Source organism: Mustela nivalis (assembly GCF_964662115.1).
Source record: "Mustela nivalis genome assembly, chromosome: 17".
Lineage (NCBI taxonomy): Eukaryota > Metazoa > Chordata > Mammalia > Carnivora > Mustelidae > Mustela > Mustela nivalis.
In genome coordinates this window covers 32735461-32756066 of record NC_139036.1, presented here as the reverse complement: position 1 = coordinate 32756066, position 20606 = coordinate 32735461, and the positions used below count along the sequence as shown (strand labels likewise).

General features: G+C 40.1%; 1 long non-coding RNA gene across 1 annotated transcript in view; it reads left to right on the top strand.

Annotated features, from left to right (window-relative positions):
- The window catches only part of LOC309851883, a 111323-nt gene that overhangs the window by 75490 nt on the left and 15227 nt on the right, over nt 1–20606 (top strand). The window contains exon 4 of the long non-coding RNA XR_014304979.1: nt 4134–4222. This is a non-coding gene — a long non-coding RNA (uncharacterized lncRNA). The remainder of the gene's footprint in view (nt 1–4133; nt 4223–20606) is intronic.

The following is a 20606-nucleotide window of genomic DNA, read 5'->3' as shown; positions in this document are numbered from 1 at the left end:
TAGTTGGGTAGTACTTGTACCAGCAAAAATGTTTTATTTAATTTTTTATTATTTCATTTTTGTAAATCATTTTATTTTAAAAATTATGATTGTTTTTAATTCAGCTTACCAGACTTTAAAAACATTATTTTAAAAATAATTGCGTTTAGGGGCACCTGGGTGGCTCAGTTGGTTGACCGTCTGCCTTCCACTCATGTTACAATCCAGGAGTCCCAGGATCGAGCCCCATGCCCAGCTTCCCGCTGCTCAGTGTGGAGTCTGCTTCTCTCTCTGCCCCTCCCACTGCCTGTGTGCTCACTCACTCTCTCTCTCTCTCACTTTCTTTCTTGAATAAATAAATAAAATCTTAAAAAGAAAAGAATAATTGGGTTAAAAAAATACCATTACTTTAGGATGGAACTGTGTCTTAACTTTATAGGTGCATAAGTCTCATTTGGCAATTGACCTGTGGCCCGTTCTTCTGAAGTGAACCTTCTTCCTGCCGCTAGTAGTTATAAATAGTATCTAGAGACTTATTAAGAATTTTATAAATTATTTTCATTAATTTTTGTGTTCCAAATCTCATATGCCTGAGAGAAGTTTTTTTTCTTTCCTTTTTTTTTTTTTTAAAGATTTTATTTATTTATTTGACAGACCGAGATCACAAGTAGGCAGAGAGTTAGGCAGAGAGAGAGGAAGGGAAGCAGGCTCCCCACTGAGCAGAGAGCCCCATGCGGGGCTCGATCCCAGGACCCTAGAATCATGACCTGAGCCGAAGGCAGAGGCTTAACCAACTGAGCCACCCAGGTGCCCCGAGAAGTTTTTTTTCTAAGGACAGTTTCTTTCTTTCTTTTTTTTTTTTTTTAATGAATAATTAAATGGAATATCTAGTTAATGATATATAGAGTATCACTCCAGACCTTGGAACTATTAGGAACTTTGAAAAGACCCAAGAAAATAAATCCCAAATAGGCCTTAGACCCAAATGCTTCAGCAGCAACTACTTCCAGTTTTGCCAGATGTTAAGGCAGCACAAAATATTAGACTTTAATTTTAGGACCAGTATTTAGGGCCTTTATATTAGGATCTTGAATACAGCCTTTCCATGTGTGTTCTTACTGTGAGAGGAATGCCTCCCTCCCATGTGCTTTATAGTTTGTCAGAGGCTTACCAGAGCAATTTTTAGTATAAACAGACCTTTCAGTTTTGTTTTGTTTTACTACTCGTCAAATCCCTCTTCAGAGGGAAAGCATCCAAATTATAGACATGACGCTATACTCATAAACCCCAGTCCCTCTGGACACTGGGGCTTTGTTTCTGGTAAAGCACATCTGTCTGCTTTCCCAGGGGTCCTCTCAGACCCTCAAGCAAATAGATCCATGGTTGGTCCTGCCATGGAGTCTGTCCAGTACCCACAGATGTGTCAGAATCCGGAGGTGGTTGGGGACTCAAGCTGGCATCTCTGCCCACTAGCATTGCCTATTCTAGAGCCAAAGGGTGAACAGTGGTCAGAATCAGGGAGAACAGCAGCTTTTGAGTCTCTAGAGCTATTTCTGTTCATGTGGCCACAGGCCTTTCTGGTTGAATGCTGCCACTCACAGCACTCACATAAGATCTGGAAGCCATTTGGAGATCAAAGACACTCACAGACATCAGCAAAGCAAAGCTGGGGGCAGCTTCTGGCTGTACAAAGGGTATTAACATACACTTCTATTTAAGAGCCCGGAGGCTTCCTGGTCGAGCTGCTGGCTGAAGAGTTGCTGAAGAAAATCCATGGCTTCACCATTTTGTCCACGTCCAAACCTGACTGGGTTTGGATCAGGATTGGGAAGCACCCTCAGTAGAATCAATGGAGTGTCCAGAGAGGAGTCTGTCAAAGGTTGGGAGACGAGGGCACTCCCTCCACCCTCCTCTTAGCACTCATATAGCAAGAACTTGGCCTTCCTGACTGCTCAGGATGCAGATGGGATCCCTCGATGCAATGAACCAGGGTCTGTTTCTGCTCCTCAGAGCATACAGTAGATTTCATGTGATGTTCAGCTTTGGAGTTCCTGAACCAAGAACAAAAAGCACTACACTCCATTCCATTTCTTATTTAGTAGTAATCCCCCTTTCATCCCTTCCTTCCCTTCCTTCCCTTTGCTTTTTCTCCTCTCTACGCTCCATCTTCTCACCTCCTCTTACCATTCTTCCCTCTCCCTTCCATCCGCTCTCCATCCTTCTCCTTTCCTTCCTGCTGAGCCTCTTAGAATTTAGCTTTAGTAGAGGTTGGTACAAGATAGTTTAATCTAGATTCTTGCCTCTTTGATCAGGGTCCAGTGGTGCCTCATGACTGAGAGGAAAGAATGAATTCCTTTGGGGTTCATGAGTCTCAGCCCTGAGACATTTCCTGTAGCAACCCCACTATCAATTCCCCATGGAGAAGCTGGGCAAACTTCCAAGGGGAGACATGGAGGCAGAAACCACTGGGGTGACCCACTAGGGGTCACTAGAGTGGGCTCTGAGAAGGGACAGGGCATGGCAGCCAGAAGAGAAACAACCTATGATCTAATCTTGCTTTCCACTTGTGAGTCCTTAGGCAAGTCACCTTCCCTCTCTGTGCCTCAGAGTTCTGTCTGCAAAAATTAAGATGCTGGACCTAACAGGCTTTTCCAGTGCATTCATTTTTTGGTCTCCTTTGTTATGCATTGCCAGAAGACTGTAGGCTTCCCACCCCCATAACAAATGTTATTTTCTTTGATAAATGAGCAGGCTTATAATGTAAGTGACCCTTGAAAAAACTTGCAAGCGGAAAAAGGGAACAATTCCTGTTCACATCTGACCCTGGGACAATAGATGGCTGGTTCCTACCAGCCACACACACAGTCTCTGGCTCCTGCCTCAGTAGCTCATCTCTTACACCACCCACTAGCTCCAGGAAACTCTCCATCTCTTTCTCCAGTGTGTGCCTGGGGGCGGGGGGAAGGGGATCAATCTTCTTTTTTAGAAACTCAGAAGATGTAGAGGTTGAAAACTGAATGTGCCTTGGAAAACAAGCAAAAAAGCTAGTATTTCTGAATATAGGCTTCTGAACATGTTTGGGAGCCAAGCTCAGATAAGCTACATTCTCAATAGAGGTTGTTTTAGATCCACTGAGTTCTAATGAGACCTTCAGACTCTCAGAAGACTCACTCCCTCCAAGTTTTATGGCAACAAAATTCCAGTGTTACCACAAGAGATCTAACAGTCCCCAAAGCTGGCTCTGTGAAGGGACTGTGACCAGTGTTTACAAAAAGTGGGGTCATCTGGAGGGTGGGCCATGGGAGCAGATCAAAGATAATCCTCATTCTGCTAAGAATGCTCTTTTCACCACCTACTCTGTTCCCCCAGACCACAACTTGGGTCCTGATCGTTAAGTTCCCTCATAGGAGAGAATGAAAAAAAAAAAAAAAAAAAATCAGCCTCTCTGTTCTATGGCCAGTAAAGCCTTTGGAAATGGAAAACTAAATTCAGGAATTCATTTGGGAGAATAATCACTGGTTGGTTGATTTGTTTCCTTGTCCTCAGACTTGGTTTCTGTCCCTGATCATTATTATAGACAGTTCCAATGGCCCTGGCACGAGCCAGACCTATGTGAGGAGGATGGGGGCCTTGGCCTTTGCTCCCCATCTATGGTGAGGGGCTTCCAAGAGCTGTGGGGAAAGAGGTGGGGGCTCAGAGATTATTCCCATTTGGGGAAAATAGAATGAAGTGTTAGGGCAGATTTCTGGTACTAGGAAGTGCGTTGTTGTTTCTAGTGAGGACAATTCTCTGAGAAAGTGAATGGGGGATAGAAAGCAGATGGTATTCCTGGTACTCTTAGTAGTAAGATGGAATAGTCTAGTCGCTTCTTTCTAAAATATTGCAGTTCCAAATTCTTCAGTCGATGGTATCTAGACAGCATTGGCAACAGACACCTCTGCTATTCACACTCCTGTAGCCCTTTATAAATTATACTTTTCATAAATTACTGCGCAAGGAGATTAAAGGAGACAGCCATTATCCTTGTCATTACACCTGAAAATCTTTGGGATGCAATGGGGTTGTCTTCCCATTTCACTCTGAATGCTTTGTAATAATTTTGACTTCCCCAAACCTGAGGACCTATGTCAATAAACCCTACTTTCCTTTCACAGGTGAGAAAACAAGACCAAATGACTTAATATGACTGGATACTGCCGACCAGCGTTAGAGGTGAAACACCATCTAAAGCTGCGACTTTTTGGTATGTATTTGCCTTACTTTAAACCTCAGGAATGGGGAAGACCTAAGTGTTATAATTTGGATCTCCAGAAACTCCAGTGAGTGATCCAAAGGCACACAATTTGTAGTTTGAAATGGAAACTGAAGTGAATGGATAATGTCCTTAAGCACTAATGTGGGCAAGAATGTCAATTATTAGAAAAACCAATGCTGGAACGCTGGGGATGCAATGAGGTCCCCTGAAGCCATGTTCTTTGATCCCTTTTGCTACTATTCGAGTGACTTCCTGCCATGGCTGTCACCCTGTCCATTAAGGATTTATTCTTCAAAGACAGTGCTTCTCAGAACATCACCCTGACCCTGAGTGACTCTTCCCTGATGTGTCCTGGGCCAGATGGTCAGAGTGCTACTCTACTACAGTGTGTGGAGACATCAGGCTATAACTGCCCTCATGAGTAATGACATGCCTGGACGTACTGCTTACCTCAGCTCTGGTTGCCACAGAGATGGTTTCACTGTCCTCTCCATTCCCGCTTCCTTTATTGCCCTGCCTGTCACCCCTCCAGTAACCTTCCTCTCCTCTCAAGCTGGAAGTCTCCCTCATGCCCTCAGACATGACAGACAAGCATCTTCCTAGATGTATCTCAACTTCATAAGGAGATGTCCATGAAGACAGTTTTTCCTCTGCCCCAAGAGGAATCATTCTCAACTTGGCAGTCTCCCTGGGTTATGTACCCCCAAATTCCAAAACCTAGAGTTTTCTTTTTGAGGCATAGACTGCAGGGGAGAAAGTCTAAAAAATATATCTCCAACCTGTTCTTTCTTTCAGCTGTCCTACTTCTCTTATCAGAGAGCTTTGCAAATTTATGCCTACAATTTCTCCAAACCTTCGTATTTTTTTTACCCACCATGCAAGTCACCAGCCTATTTGAATGACACAGAGTTCTTATTTCCATGTCATAGTCAATACAACTATGTATATATAAAACCTAATTCCATTTAAATTAAAATGGACATATATATATTTGTAAAACTGAGAGACATTTACTTTTCACATTTTTAGTTCTTTTTTTTTTTTTTAAAGATTTTGTTTATTTAACAGAGAGAGACAGCAAGAGAGGGAACACAAGAAAGGGGAGTAGGAGAGGGAGAAATAGGCTTCCTGCGGAGCAGGGAGTCCAACGCAGGGCTCGATCCCAGAACCCTGGGATCATGACCCGAGCCGAAGGCAGATGCTTAATGACTGAGCCACCCAGGTGCCCCACATTTTTAGTTCTTTGACTATAAAAGTAAGATGTGTATGTTAGAACAACTCAAAAAACATAGAAGGGTCTAAAGTCAAATAACTCTCTTCCCCCAGTTTCACAGTAAGAGGTACCAAGGACGCAATGCACACAAATAGATGTGTAATGTTTTATTAAAAATGTGATCACGGGCTCAGTTAAGTGTCTGCCTTCAGCTCAGGTTATAATCCCAGGGTCCTGGGATGGAGCCCCGTGTGGGGCGCCCCACTGGGCGGGGAGTCTGCTGTTCCCTCTTCCTCTGCTGCTCCTTGCCCCACTCATGATTTCTATCACTCCCTCTCTCTCTAATAAATAAAATCTTTAAACAAAACAAAACACAATGTGATCATACACCACATATTACTAGTCTTTAACTCTTTTTACTTGATGTGACTATTCTTCTTCATTAATATACAGATTTTCCAAATTTTTCTATTGTTTTTAGTTGACTCATTTTTAAGGTTAAATAAGATATGTAAAGATTATCTAAAGAGTAAAAACAATAAATGTACATTGTCAAACGTGTAAACAATGGAAAATGGGCATACAACAGAAAGTATATCTTATCTTTCCTCAGACCTCTAGTTTCCCTTTCTCAGAAACCACGACTTTTAGCACTCCTGTGACTTATTTTGGAAATTTGGAACAATGGATCTCTTTCAAATAAATGTCTACCTCACTTTCCCCCCTTTCTTCATACTCATAGGTTAGAAAAACAAAGAAAATCCTTTCTTTTGTAAATGCGGTCTTCATGACCTCACAAAGCACTAAATAGAAATAATTTTTCAGGGAAAGCCGCTAACCATTGCAGCTGGCAGAAGAGTATTAGGATAACTCAGAACTGGAATGAGCCATGGCCATTACAAGTCTAGAGGACTGTGACTTTTTTTTTGCAGTTCACTGACCTGGTTGAAATTTTGAAAGCTACAAAACATCTTGTCATAAAAATAAGCATATATGTATTTGCATAAAATTACAGGATGCTCACAAATGTCCTGGAGCCCAGCCAAAGGCTCCAGGTTAAGAACATCCCCTTCCTGTAGAGAGAGAAAACTGAGGCAAGGTAGGTAAATATCGCAGACAGCATGAGACAGAGCTCTAATTGGAACCAAGGTCTTCTGACGCCTAGTCCCCTACTTGGTTTAAATGGTGTGTCCATGAGGACACTGTGTTTAATCTTTTTAAATTTTTTCTTTTTTCACTCTGTTTAATCTTACTCTCTAATCTATAAAGAAGTGAGAGCGTTGTGCAAATGAACAGCATGGTGAATCGTCCTGCTTAATAGTCTAGGGGGAAGTGGGCTACACGGTGGTTGGATGATAGAATGTGTAATATGCCTGTTGTTCAGTGTATCTGTCAGAGCTCCCCAGAGAACCAGAACCATAGGAGGTGTGTTCTTGTGTGTGTGTGTGTATGTGTGTGTGTGTGTGTGTGTGTGTATGTGTGTGTGTATATATAGATATACACATATATATTTATACACATATGTATATATATGTATATATATATATTTATTTATTTAAAAAAATTGGTTCATGCTATTATGGAGTCTGGCAAGTCCAAAATCTGCAGGGTGGACTGGCAGATCCAAGAAAGAGCTGATGTTACAGTTAAAGTCTGAAAGCCATCTGCTGCAGAATTCTTTCTTGCTTTGAGGTCAGTCCTTGTTACATGAAGGCCTGCAAGTGATTGGTTGAGGCCCAGTCATATTATGGAGGGGTAGCAATATGTTTTATTCAAAGTCCACTGAATCAAATGTTAATCTCATTCCCCAAGTGCCCTTCAAGTTGACACGTAAAATTAACCATCACTGGGGCACCTAGACGGCTCAGTCAGTTAAACATCTGCTTTCAGCTCAGGTCATGATCTCAGGGCCCTGGGCTCCCCGGTCAGCAGAGAGTCTGCTCCACCCCCTCCCTCTACCCACCTCCTCCCCCCACCCACCACACCCTGCTCATGTGCTCTCTCATAGGCACTCTAGCTCTCTCTGCTTTGGAAAAAAAAAAAAAAAAAATTAACTATCACAGTGAGTCTTGTCCTGCTCTTTCTATCAGCTCTTTCAGACTTAGGTCATAACCCATGGGAATGTAATTGAGCCTGGAAGAGCATTTCCTGGAATGAGTAGATGCATTTGTATTATCCTCTGATGACAAAGCTAGAAATGTGTACTTTCTGGTACCAGCAACTCACTCTAATGAGTGTACATCTGTTCTAGCGAGGTTATACAGGAACTGGCAATTTTATGCACAAATGATATTAAATTTGAAAACTTCCTTGGAGTCCAGAAAGTGTGCAGAAGCTGAACTTCTGCTCCTTAACTGTCATTAATTCTTTAGATAAACATGTAGTGGGCACCAGCTGTTGACCAGCAGTTGTGTTAGCCATTGAGGAAATAGAACAGCTCCTATGTCAAGAAACTTATGGTTCCCTGAGAAGAATAGACAAGAAAATTTCCCTCCAGCTTTCCCTCCAGTCAATGCTCTGAAAAAAGAGTTTGCACAGAATGCAAATGAAAGGAAGCACATTCTCAAGGATAGCTCCTCTCTCACAGTTCCTTCCCCCTTCGTGTTTACTGCAAACACTTGCTTTTAGGACGGGCACACAGAGATCCCTCTGGCTGACTTGTTTAGCTTTCTTTATCTCTCTCCATCTTCTTCACCTCCAGAATCCAGTTTCCGTAAGGTGGTTTCACCAGAATAAAAGTGTTTCACTGCAGATTGGTACAATGCAGACTGGAGAATGAGGAATTTGGGCCTGGAGTCTAATTTATCACTTCATCTGTGGAGGGAAGCCATATGGACTGATTTGGGTCCTCAGAAGCACAGCCACTGGTATCAACATAAATAGAAGCCCCTTGAAGGAAGGCAGCTGGGTAGCTGAGAGATTTTTGAAATAAGGGTTCTATTAATAAGGTCACTGTGTTCTACTGTTATGTTAGCAATTATCACAGAGGAAGTTAGTCTGGGAGTAGGACCAGATTTTCCAAAGCTGGACTTGTAAACACCATGGAAGTAGACTTTGCTGTTGGTAATAGAAAGACTGACATTTCACAGCAGACGTTTGTGAATGCAGGTTGATTAGATTATTGTTTCAAAGGGTTTCAATTTCTGGTTCGCTGAAAGCTAACTTTAAATCACAGGTCCAAAATTTCACTTCTGATACCTTTGTGCTGTGCTAGCCCAGTCTCTGCAGCTGAGGGGAAGGTTCTAGACTGTGTTTACTATCTAAAATTAAACAGGGCTAGTACAGCACAGGCTGGTTATGAAAAGCCTAGTTCTGTCATCCTAAATTGGTTAAAAACTCTTCTGAAACCTGCTATACTTTTCTTCTAGAAGAATTCATGCTCCAGTTCAGAATTTAGAAATTAAGCAATAGGTGTATTTACTGAATACTGGGAGCAAGAGAGTGTACACTTCTTATTTGCCCAAACTTGAAACAGAGTGAACCAAACCTTATTCTGTTGTAGAAAATAGTCTCTCCATTTCAAATAGGACCTAATATCTGGAACAGATTAAAGTAGTAAAAAGCTTAACGTGGTTTACTTTTGAGTAAACAAAATGAAAAACAATTGTTGGAAAACAACCCTATTACCCAGAAGAAAGAAAAATGGGAAGAAAGTCCAATTAGGTCAACCCCAAAGAATTTTCACCTTACCTTACTAGCTTGAACTGAAATCCAAAAGAAGAACCGAAAATCACTTATGAAAATATTTATCATGGTAGTATTAGTTAGGTATGCATTTGATATTATTCAATGCATTATCAAAGAAATACTCAGACATCCATTTGTTTCAAGCTGGTTAATTATCTACAAAACCAAATTTAAGACACATTGCAGAAGAGTTTAGCAATGTTGAAAATTGGCTGCAATTAGCCAATTCTTTAAAATACTGTGGAATAAGCTTACAGGCAAATGGTCAAACATAAGGTTTGAGAGGGAGCAGAGACCTATGGGAAGTCAGTCATGATCTTAGTGTAAAAAAATATTATTCCTAAAGGTATTAAACATCACTGAAATTAATAATTTCAAAACCCAATGGACATGTTCTTTTGCTGGGTGATGTAAGCAATAACATGAGGCACTATTTGTGATGGTGTTTAAACAGGGGTCAGTGATGGTTATATTGGCAGCTTATCCTTGGGAGTCTCTTAGTGCTACAAGAAACAAGGAAAGGGGTGATGCCAGAATGAAAAATGTTTTCTTTAGTGGTAAGTCTCATTAAAGTCTGAGGTGATTGGCTTTCTCCAACACGACATGAAAACACATCTCCGTGACTCTGAGTATTGTGATTTAGCGGCTCAAATATTTTGGTGGGTGTGAGCCAACAAATGACCAAAACAGGGTTTCTAGAAAAATATTTAATGGCTGGTAGATATGAATAAGAATATGATATACTTTCTACAAATCCTAATACCATAGAAATTTAAAACTGTCCTACAGACTTCCCTGCTTGTATCTTCACCTTCTTTGAATCTCATTGGCTCCTTCCCTCAACTTATGAATGTGTTTAATTATGATTTCTTAAAAGCTTCCTTTAATATAGTTTATTGTTTTAACTTTTATTTTTTTACATTTCTATGACATGCAAGATTGGGATACTTTCATTTTATGTATTTCCTTATCTGTATCATTTTGAATTGACTAAAGTCATCTTCACAGTAATTGTTCTTGCTCAGGTCGTCAATGATTTCTTAATTTCCAACTGCAAAAATAGAAAATCGGTGGTTTTGATCCTCAGCCCATTTGATCTCAAAGACACTAACACTTCCACAACCTCCTCTTTTAAAATCATCTCTTTTGAAATGCAGAGAACATTCTTTTTTTGACTCTCTTCCTATCTCTGGTTCCGCAATCTTCTTTATGTGAGCTTTTCTTCCTCTTAGAGGTTCCTTCCCAGCCTAGTGAACAATCTCATTCCTCCCCTGACTTATGCAACTACCTGTTCTCAGCCCATGATTCCCAAAGTCCAGCAACCATTCCTGAGTTGAAAGATCATTCACTGAGCAAGTTTTACATGCTAGGCACTGGGAATACAACGAAGACAAGGACCTTAAAGGTTAGAGTGCAAACAGATAATTCCTTTATAGAGGGATAAACGAAATTATGCTGAACAAACTATTTGAACACAGAAGATCACCTCCCTCAAGCTCCCATTTCCCCTTCAAACTTCATAGATATATCCCCAACATCTTCAGTGAAATATTTCTTGGTCACCACAAACTCAACATGTTGAAGTGAGAATAATCTGTTCCTCCATCCTATACTTGCCTAGCACCTAAACCCTCAGTTTGCCCTGATACTTCCTATCTTGGTTAATAATAAAACCATACAAGCAGATGCCCAAGCATGAATTCCCATGTTTCTTTTTTCATCCCTTTCTCACCCTTTATATTCAAATAGTCACTCCCTAAGCATTTCTCAAATCTGTTTGTCCTTCTTTCCTTATTTTAAGATCTTTTCTTTTCTGTACTATATTATCCAGTCCTCTGAACGGTCTCCTTGCCCCTCAAATCTTCCCCTCTAGAAATAGCATTTTACTTCTTAGGGTTGTTATTCATTTCATTCATCCAGACATTGTGGTCATCTCCAAAATTGTTAAGCTGCTGTTAGGCATCATCCACTGTATAGGTACTAGGGATATAAATGTGCATAGAAGCAATTCCTAGCCTTAGGAAATGCATGATTTAATGGGGGTAGGAAGTCATTAAACATCATTATTCATAAATGTAGGCATTTGATATTATATTTAATATTTGAAATTTAAGACAAAATATGAATCAAGCCATTAGCGAAATGTAAACAAAGAACTCAAGGATTTGAGAGGAATGAGAAGTCAACTGCAGTTGGCAATCAAGAAAGCTTCTCTACAGGAGAAGTCTTGTACTGTGTCTTACCCTCTATTAGGGATTCTACATGGGGTTTTCCAAAAACCTCTCTTAGAATCCCAAGGTGAAAGAGATTAATATTTGTTTAGAAATTACTATTTCAAGGGACCTGGGTAGCTCAGTGGGTTAAGTGTCTGACTCTTGATTTTGGCTTTGGTCATAATCTCAGGGAAATGAGATCAAGACCTATGTTGGAATCCACACTGGGCGTGGAGCCTGCTTGGGATTCTCTCCCTCTTTCTCCTCCTCTTCCCCTCCCCAACCCCCTTGTGAATGTGCTCTCTCTCTCTCTCTCTCATTCTCAAATAAATAAGAAATAAATAAAAATACCATTCCAGGAACTGTAAGATGTCATACATATATTATTCATTTAATATTTACAAAAAACCTATGAGATAGATGACTTTCATTTCCATTTTACAAATGAGGAAACTAAAGTTTAAATAAGTTAATTAACGTGTCTGACTTCATGCCCCAGCCAGTAGCAAAGCTGGAGATGGCACTCAGGGCCTACTGACTTCATTGCCCTGGCTCTCTTACGTTTCTCAAGAGGCTTATCCCTAAGAGCCACGGCATATAATGAAGAAGAGCTTGAATTATGGCAAACATAAATGAGGTGTGTGCCGATCAATCACAGTCCATATGGGAAACAAAGGGCACATTCAGTGAGGTCATTGAGTGATGAGTAAGAGAAACACTTATGAAGTCATAGGCAGCAGTACCAAGGAATAAGGAATGAATGGCAGAATACTCAGGCTTAGTAATGGAGGGATACCTCTCACTCCCAGGGCTAAAGGGGCAGAGGAAGGGAATAGTCACCAAGACCTAAGGCAGAGAGGTATGTGGAGAGGGCCACCTGACAAATGAAGGATGCTGCCAACCAGTAGTGACTCTGCAGATGGAGAGCCACAGGAATGACTATCCTGACTCACTTTCCACTCAACCTCTCATATCTGCATTGGACAAACTCAACTGGAAGTCTGGGAACCAGGTAGATCTTGGGAGAGTGTGGCAAATGAAAGAATGAGGGACACAGGAAAAAATGGAATAGGCCATCATGGTACCTTCCTTGAGACCATGCCATGATATTGCTGCCATTCCTTCATATAACAATAAATCTTCAAACTACCCGTCAGATGGAATCTTTTGAGTTCTAGGACTGTGTCTCATGCAACTTTCTATTCCCAATTTCCAGAATGAGGCCCAGTATATTAGCAGGCTCTCAGTGTATGCTTATTGAATTGACTTGAATTAATAAAGGAATTGTATTGCCTGGTAGATATAAACCTAAAATATTTTAGAAATATAATTTTCATCTGGGAGGGAGGGTACTCCCAAATTTCTCAGATTTTCAGACTCACACTAGGACTAGAAACTGGATAAAGGTTTGAAAAAAATGTAGATAACTCAGAGAACCTGTGTGTGGCTGTCAAGAATGATCTGTCATTTTAGACAGACATTTCTGATTTATTCCTCATGAGGTTGCCCAGGAGGAGGGCAAGGAGGCCGACTCAGCATTATTGCATCTTTATTCGCAATCACTGAACACATGCAGAAGAGCAAAGATGATGCTGTCAACACCTGCTTGCAGAGCGACGTGGAAGATTCCAACACAGTGTGTGTTGCTGTAAACAGACCCTCCAAGCAACGTGTGGCGAACAACGTGGGATACTCAGATCCCTCTCTCTGCCACCTACACATTTGTCTTAATCGAAGACCCTCCCAACCTGTCTCACTCTTCGTCACAAGAAGTTACTCAACAAAATTAAAATCAGAAAGGTCTAGATTCAAAGGCCCTTACATGTGTTTTGTATATTAGCAAATATATCCTTATATCTTTATTCGCAGCTGAGAAAACTAAGACCAACATACACTGGCGGAACGCCTTACTTGCATTACACCTAACAAAGACAGCGTGTTCAGTCCCTTACCAAGCAAACAGGTGTTGCACAAAGTCTGACCTTTGCTTTTCAAAATCCTTTGGCTGATGGCAAGTGTTGTTCTCAACCAGAGCCTTATGTGTCTGAACCTCAGTTTCTTTATTTTATAAGAAAGAGTATCACAATAATCTCCAAAGGTTATAATGATAAAAGTGAGTGGATACATATAATTTTAAAATGCACTAAAATTCATTCAGTTTTTTACCAAGAAATGAATGATTCTCACTGGTGGCCAACTCTATACTCCTCCACTCAGGCTTTGGACACCAGCTCCTCTTCGAGGATTTTGCTCTTGAAAGTTTTCTTTTTTCTGCTCTATCCTTCCCCTCCCCTAAATAAACTTTTTATTTTATAGTGGTTTTAGATTGACAGAAAAATTGGGAAGATAGTTATGGAATTCCCATGAACCTCCCATTCTGTCTTATCAATTTTTCTCTCTTGAGGAACCTTCCTATCAGTGGACACACATTGTGCATCCCATCTTAAAACAGAATGACAGCATCTTCTCCCTTCACACCCCTTTTCAATTATTACTCTGTTTTATAGGAGAGAGCACAAATAGGTGGAGTGGCAGGCAGAGGGAATGGGAGAAGCAGACTTCCTTCTGAGTAGGGAAGCCAAGTGTGGGGCTCCATCATAGAACCCTGGGTTCATGATCTGAGACGAAGGCAGATGCTTAACCAAGTGAGCCACCCAGGCGCCCCCACCTTTTTTTCCAAAGATTTTATTTATTTCTGAAACCATTCACACTTTTTCCATCTCCAAACATAACCATTCGTTCTAAGTTGTCTGAAGCCTAGCCTACTGAAAGGTTTCCAAACTGGTCTCCTTGTTTCTTTTGCCTCCTCCTCCCCCAATTACTATATCATATCTTAGTTTTAATTTCTCCGTTGCACATATAACTATTTTAAATCTCATTCTTCTTCATTTATTAGTCTATTCTTCTCCCTCTAATGCAGACCTTTGGAGAGCAGACACTCTGCCTGTCTTGTTCACCACTAACCCCAAGGCCTTGATACTGCTGGCACATAGTTAGGCACTCAATAAATACGTGTTCAATGAATAAATGAAAGAATGTGCTCAGCAATAGAAATGTAGTGGCAAACATAAAAACTTGTGATTGTTTTTATCAGGAGCCAGAGTATCAAAAAAATCACCCATTCAGAGCCACCCAGATAATCCTACCCTCCTGGCCACACAACCTGAGAAGAAGAATGAACTGGTTGTCAAGAGCTCTGTGGTGGATTAGTAGAGGGTGGTTGACTTCCAGACACTTGTGGAAGGCCAGCAGTTATGAGATGTCAGGACTACACAAGGCAGTGCAGAGGGACAATACCACTAACTGAACATGTCCTCTGTGTTAGTAACCCTGCGCAGTGCTTCCCTCATATTATCTCATTGCGTTAGATCCCAGTCATTCCATAAGGCATCTATTTGTTGCCCTCACTTTTTGTATGAAGTAAGTGAGGCACAGAGGGATTGAGTAAATTGAAGAAAGTTACGAAACTAGTAAATGACAAGTCAGAGATTCCAACGTCTGGTTTCTCCCCATTGCATACTGCGATTTTGAGAACTATATAAGATATCTTGTCAAGTTATAATAACAAGAAGGTGAACCAATAATTGGATCCCAGGTCCCAATGCTTGTTTGGGGTTGAATTCAGTGTCCCAGGTATTACCCAGATGAAGAGTATTTTTGTGAGAAACTGAAATGATCATTAAAAATGTTCCGATATTAAGAATTAAAATGAGACCCCTCTTATTCATGTCCCAACTCCTAGTAAATATTTACTGAGTGTCTACTATGTGCCAGACACCTGGCAGATGCTAGGGATGTAGTAGTAATGAGACTGACATAATGTCATTTTGAAGTTTCCTTTGGAAGAAAAGAGGCTACATTCAATTCTTTACCACATACACCATTCAGTTTCTGTGTCTTAATAGCATTGGGGTTCTTCATGGTCTAGAGACAGCCATGAGTCCTCCAGTAGTTTCCGTGGAGATGATACATCAGTGATGAAGTTAGATGACACCATTTCCATCCAGATCATCTTTGTTAGCTTAAGAGTATGTCTTCCTTTAACTAGTTAAGTTTTGCAAGTTTGCTTACACTGGAGAAAGCCTTGGTACATTGTAAATGATTGATTGGGTCTGGGAATTTTTTTTTAATTTTTGATTTTAATCACCCAGTGCTCACCATGAAATCTCCACTCCTTAATCCCCATCACCTATGTCACCCATCCCCTCACCCATTTCCCCTCTGGCCCATCTATTCTCTGTCAAGAGTCTATTTCTTGTTTTTTTTTTCTCTCTTTCCCATTATTTGTTTCATTTCTTAAGTTCTACATATGAATGAAATAATGTGGTATTTGTCTTTTTCTGTCTGATTTATTTCATTTAAGATCATACTCTCTAGCTTCTTCCATGTCATTGCAAATGGCAAGAGTCCATTATTTTTTATGGCTGAATAATATTCTGTTATACCACATGCGTGCACCACATCTTTATCCATTCATCTGTTGATGGACACTTGGGCTGCTTCCATATCTTGACTGTTATACATAATGCTGCTATAAACCTCAGAGAGCTGGTATCCTGTTGAATTAGTACTTTTGTATTCTTTGGGTAAATACCCAGTTGTGCAATTGCTGGGTCATAATGTAACTCTATTTTTAGCTTTTTGAAGAACCTCCATACTGTTTTCCAGAGTGGCTGCATTAGTTTACCACCAACAGTGCAAGGGGGTTCCTTTTTCTGGGCAATGTTTAAGAAGTGGTATTGACAGGCTTTGGGGGATTGATTGGAGATGAAAGGGATGAAGAAGTGGAAGCGTCAAAGATGACTTCCTGGCTTTGAGTCTGAGCAACTGGGTAATTGGTGTTGTCATTTATTAGAAGAAATGTACTAGAAGAGGAACAGGATGTTTGTTTAAGAGAAAGATCATGAAGTCAGTTTTTGATAAGTTGACACAGAGGTGCTCTATGAGACATTCATGTAGCATGTTCAGTAGGCAGCTGAACACCCAGGGTGGAATCTCCAAAAATAAATAAATAGGAGAGAGAGACACACACACACACACACAGAGAAACCTGGGGAATTATCAACATATAATAATAAAACCACAAAAGTGGAAAAATATATCTTATGAGAGTGAACAATGGAATTCAATAATTCAGATAGAGGCAGTAGTTTTCTATTATTTAGACAAGACATTTTTTAACTCTGTGGATTTGTTTTCTTTAATATCCAAATACTTTACTTTGGGAAAATAAACCCAATAAAAACAAAAGAAGAATCAAAGTAAATGAAACAAAAAAAATCCAATGTCACTTTCTCTTCTAATAATCGTCTTTAAACAATCTCATCTTGCCTAATTGTTCAGGATCAAGTCAGATAACTATTCCCGCAAGAGAAAGACACAGAAATGGAAATTGAATTAAATTCTAACAAAATGAGCCAATATATTTTCCCTCCACTTATGTGTAATCCTGTTTCATCCCAGTTGTGACTGAAACCTTTGATTAAAAGAAAAAATGTGTGGCTGATTTAAATAGTGTTGTGCAACACATACCCTGTTATGATCAAACCTTTTGGGTTTTTTCAATTTTGTGTTGTTTATAGCTTTTTCATTTTTGCTTTTTCCCTTGAGAATATGGTGGGGTGCCCATGGACTTTAAGACAGAAAGTCTAGCTTTCTATCCCAGCTCTGCAGTCTCTCAGCTGAGTAATTTTAAATCCCTTCTCTAGGACATGATGTAACATTTGCCTTCGGGGGTGGCAAGATTGATACTTGGCCTGGTGTGAAGTGGGAGCTAGTGGCAGACGCTGTCAGTTGCCTGTCCAATGTCTATACTCTCCTTTCTTTCCAACAGAACCCCAGTTTTGTTTAGGGTGGCAAGGTGCTCAACTTTTGGGCTGAACAATATGAAACTGTTTCCTTTTCACCTGAAAATGCTGAAATACAGGCAACCTCATGTGGTTCAGTATAAGGCAAACAAACAAAATTTCTCTACCTTGCTTGTCTTACCATTAGAGGTGGTACAGAGTTCTGGTCAGTGAGATGTTGTAGAAGGAGTGTGTGGAAACACCCTTTCCTAAATAAAAAGGTGAAGCCTATTTTATCCTTCCAGGACTGTAGTCATGATGCTTGGAAGAGCAGTTGACATATTGAAACTGAGGATGAAAACCATACACTAGAGATGTTGTGGCAGAAAGCTAAATAACTTCCTTGACAAATAAACCTCTTCCTCTTTCAAGTCACAGGTTATTTGGGCTTTCTGTTGCCTGCAGCTGATTGAGATCCTTTCTGGTATTGGGCTCATCAACTTTGTTTCTTTTGGCCTCTCTCTCAATAATCATTTCATTTTTTTTATAATTTCAAGAATTCTAGTGTTCTGAGATAGGGCTTCTTCTCAACTCTGAGGTAAGTCCAAGCTCCTAGATGGAAAGATCTCAGCATGAAATAGTTATTTGGTAAAGTGACCTCACCCCTCAGAACAATCACTGTAATTTCTTGAGCACATATGATGTCAGGGAACATGCAAAGCCCTTTGCATACAAGGTCTCATTTAATCCTCAAAACAACCCTATAGGGAAGTAACACTAATCATTGCCCACTACAAAGAAAAAAACAAGCAAGAGAGGTTAATGAGCAGGTGTGAATGGACTAGACTAATCTTCTAATTCTACTAGAATTCATTTCTCTTCCTAGCCACTATGCCACACTGCCTTAGTTCATTCCTTGTGCTATGACCAAGTCTGTAACGGTTTCCCTCCATGGCCAGTTCATTTCATTTCTTTATCCCGCCTTTCTCTGTAACAACACTGTCCAATAGAACTTTCTGCAATGATAAAAATACCGTTTTTCCCTTTAATACAGTGCTATTACCTAACACTAACAATATTTTCCCTGTTTCTTTGAGTTTTTTTTTTTTAATTTCACATACAAGTGAGATAACACAGTATTTTTCTTTCTCTGACTTATTTCAATTAGCATAACATTCTCAAAATCCATCCATGTTGTCCCCCAAATCAGGATTTCCTTAATTTACATGGCTTAGTAATACTCCACTTAAAAATACATACCCCATTTTCTTTATTCATCTGTCAGTGTCCACTTAGGTTGTTTCCCTATCTTGGTTATTTTAAATAATCCTGCCATGAACATGGGATGTTCATTTTCTTTTAAAAAGTGATATCTCTTTTAAAAAGATATCTCTTTTAAAAAGTGATTTCATTTCAGAGTGCCTGGGTGACTCAGTGCGTTGAGCCTCTGCCTTCGGCTCAGGTTGTGATCTCAGGGTCCTGGGATTGAGCCACACATTGGGCTCTCTGCTCAGTGGAGAGCCTGCTTCCCCCTTCCCCTTTGCCTACTTGTGATCTCTCTCTCTCTGTGTCAAATAAATAAAATAAAAAATCTTTTAAAAAATAAAATAAAAAGTGATTTTATTTCTTTAAAAAGGGAACAAGTGTTCCCTTTTCTCCACATCCTTGTGAACACTTGTTATTTCTTGTCCTTTGTAACTTTTAATTTTGTGTTAGGTAACCTAAAATAAATAGTCATATGTGGCAAGTGACTGGCATATGGGACAGTGCTACTCAAAAAGACTACAACCAGATCTAGTCCCTTAGGTGTCTGCTCTTGGTGCCTATGCCCTTGATAATCCCGGTATTTTCTAGGGTTGGTGGTTGTCCCCTACAGATCTTGCCTGTGGAATTCACTAGAAGAGACCAAGCTTTCAGTAGCACCCACATCTTTCTTTCAACTCAGTCCTATGAAAACGATAGCATCTGTCTTCATTGTGTTATGTGTTACTCTTTTGCAGTAGAGGTAAAAATAGCAAAGTCACTGTGAAATGATGGTAATAAATGTGACATTTTTGCAGGTTACAAAAGGGTTGTGAGACCATCATTTCTTGAGGTGAGTGATTTATCTCAGGAACTTGGGCATTTAAAGGACACAATGGTATGAAATAAAAACCAAATGGAAGCCATAAAATCCAATAACCCTTTGATATTTCAAAGCCAGAATATCATCTATCATTTTCTTACTTCCAGCCTGGGTATTAAGTCCTGCTTTATTTCATAATTGGATTCCAGATGGTTTCTGGCTTTTAGTGGGATTTCTACATCAGGAAGCAATCAATCTGGTCAGTGGAATTTCTTAAGAAAACTATCTGTTTAAAAAAAAACACAATTATCTGTTTATAGTCAAGCAGCTGGGACAGGTACATGGCTATTTACAAACTCCTTTCAAATGATCTATCATAGAGCAGAAGTGATGATTGCGGTTTTATCTCCCTAATTGGGACAGGAACTTAATAACTGTTAGAAAGAGCCTAAGGCAATGATTAAGAAACCTAGTTTTCTACTCATTTGCCGTGACTTTGGGCAAATAATTTAATCTGTCTTAACTTCAGGTTTTCCACACATAAAAAATGAGGATAATGAAGACAATCTTTCCAACTTCAAAAGCTTGGGCTTTATGGTAGGTGGTACATTCTGGGACAGCGGCAGCATGGTACTTTGGATGAGCAGTGAAATACTGGGAGGTTCCAGGGGCCCAAGTATATAGACTAAGATAGAGGAGGAGGAAGAAGATCATAAGTCAGTGGTTTAGATCTGGGGACAGAAAAGCTACAACAGCAATAGCACAACTATAGAAGTTCAGACATGCAGATTTCTGAAGTCTCTGCCTGCTTGACTTTAACAAGGGATATAGTCTCAGATGTGAATAGGATGTTTGAAGAAGGGAAAAGACTGATCACACTGGAAAAAAAAATCTGGAGGAAGAGAGGGAAAGACATAGGAAGGCAGGAACAAAAGAAGAATAGTCATAGATGAACAGTCTAAGAAAAGACAATGCTACCTATTATTCTTTTCTATAAGTATCTTCTGTCGCAGTTCTGGGCATATAGTAGTTCATGCCTGTCTTCATCTGTCTAGTTTATTGCAATGTGTTTCTCACTGGGGTACCAGTGAGACCCTTCAGTCTTGCTACCTGTAATCCATTCTTCATATGCAGCCAAAGATACCCAGGATATCTCCTGCTCTACTGCTTAGCTACAGAATGAAGGCACTGACTCTGACATTGGAAAAATATAGCTCAGATTTTCATAACTCATTTTTTTGAAGTAAGGAGTTTAATATAGAGCCCTAGAAGGGAGAAATTGAACTTAATTTGGAACCCATATCAGAAGAAAAAAAGTAGCAGAACTGATGGCATCATGTGATTTTAGGAGAGAATACAGTCACTTAGGGAGGTAATGTGAGTGATGCACCTGGTAAATGTAGCAGGT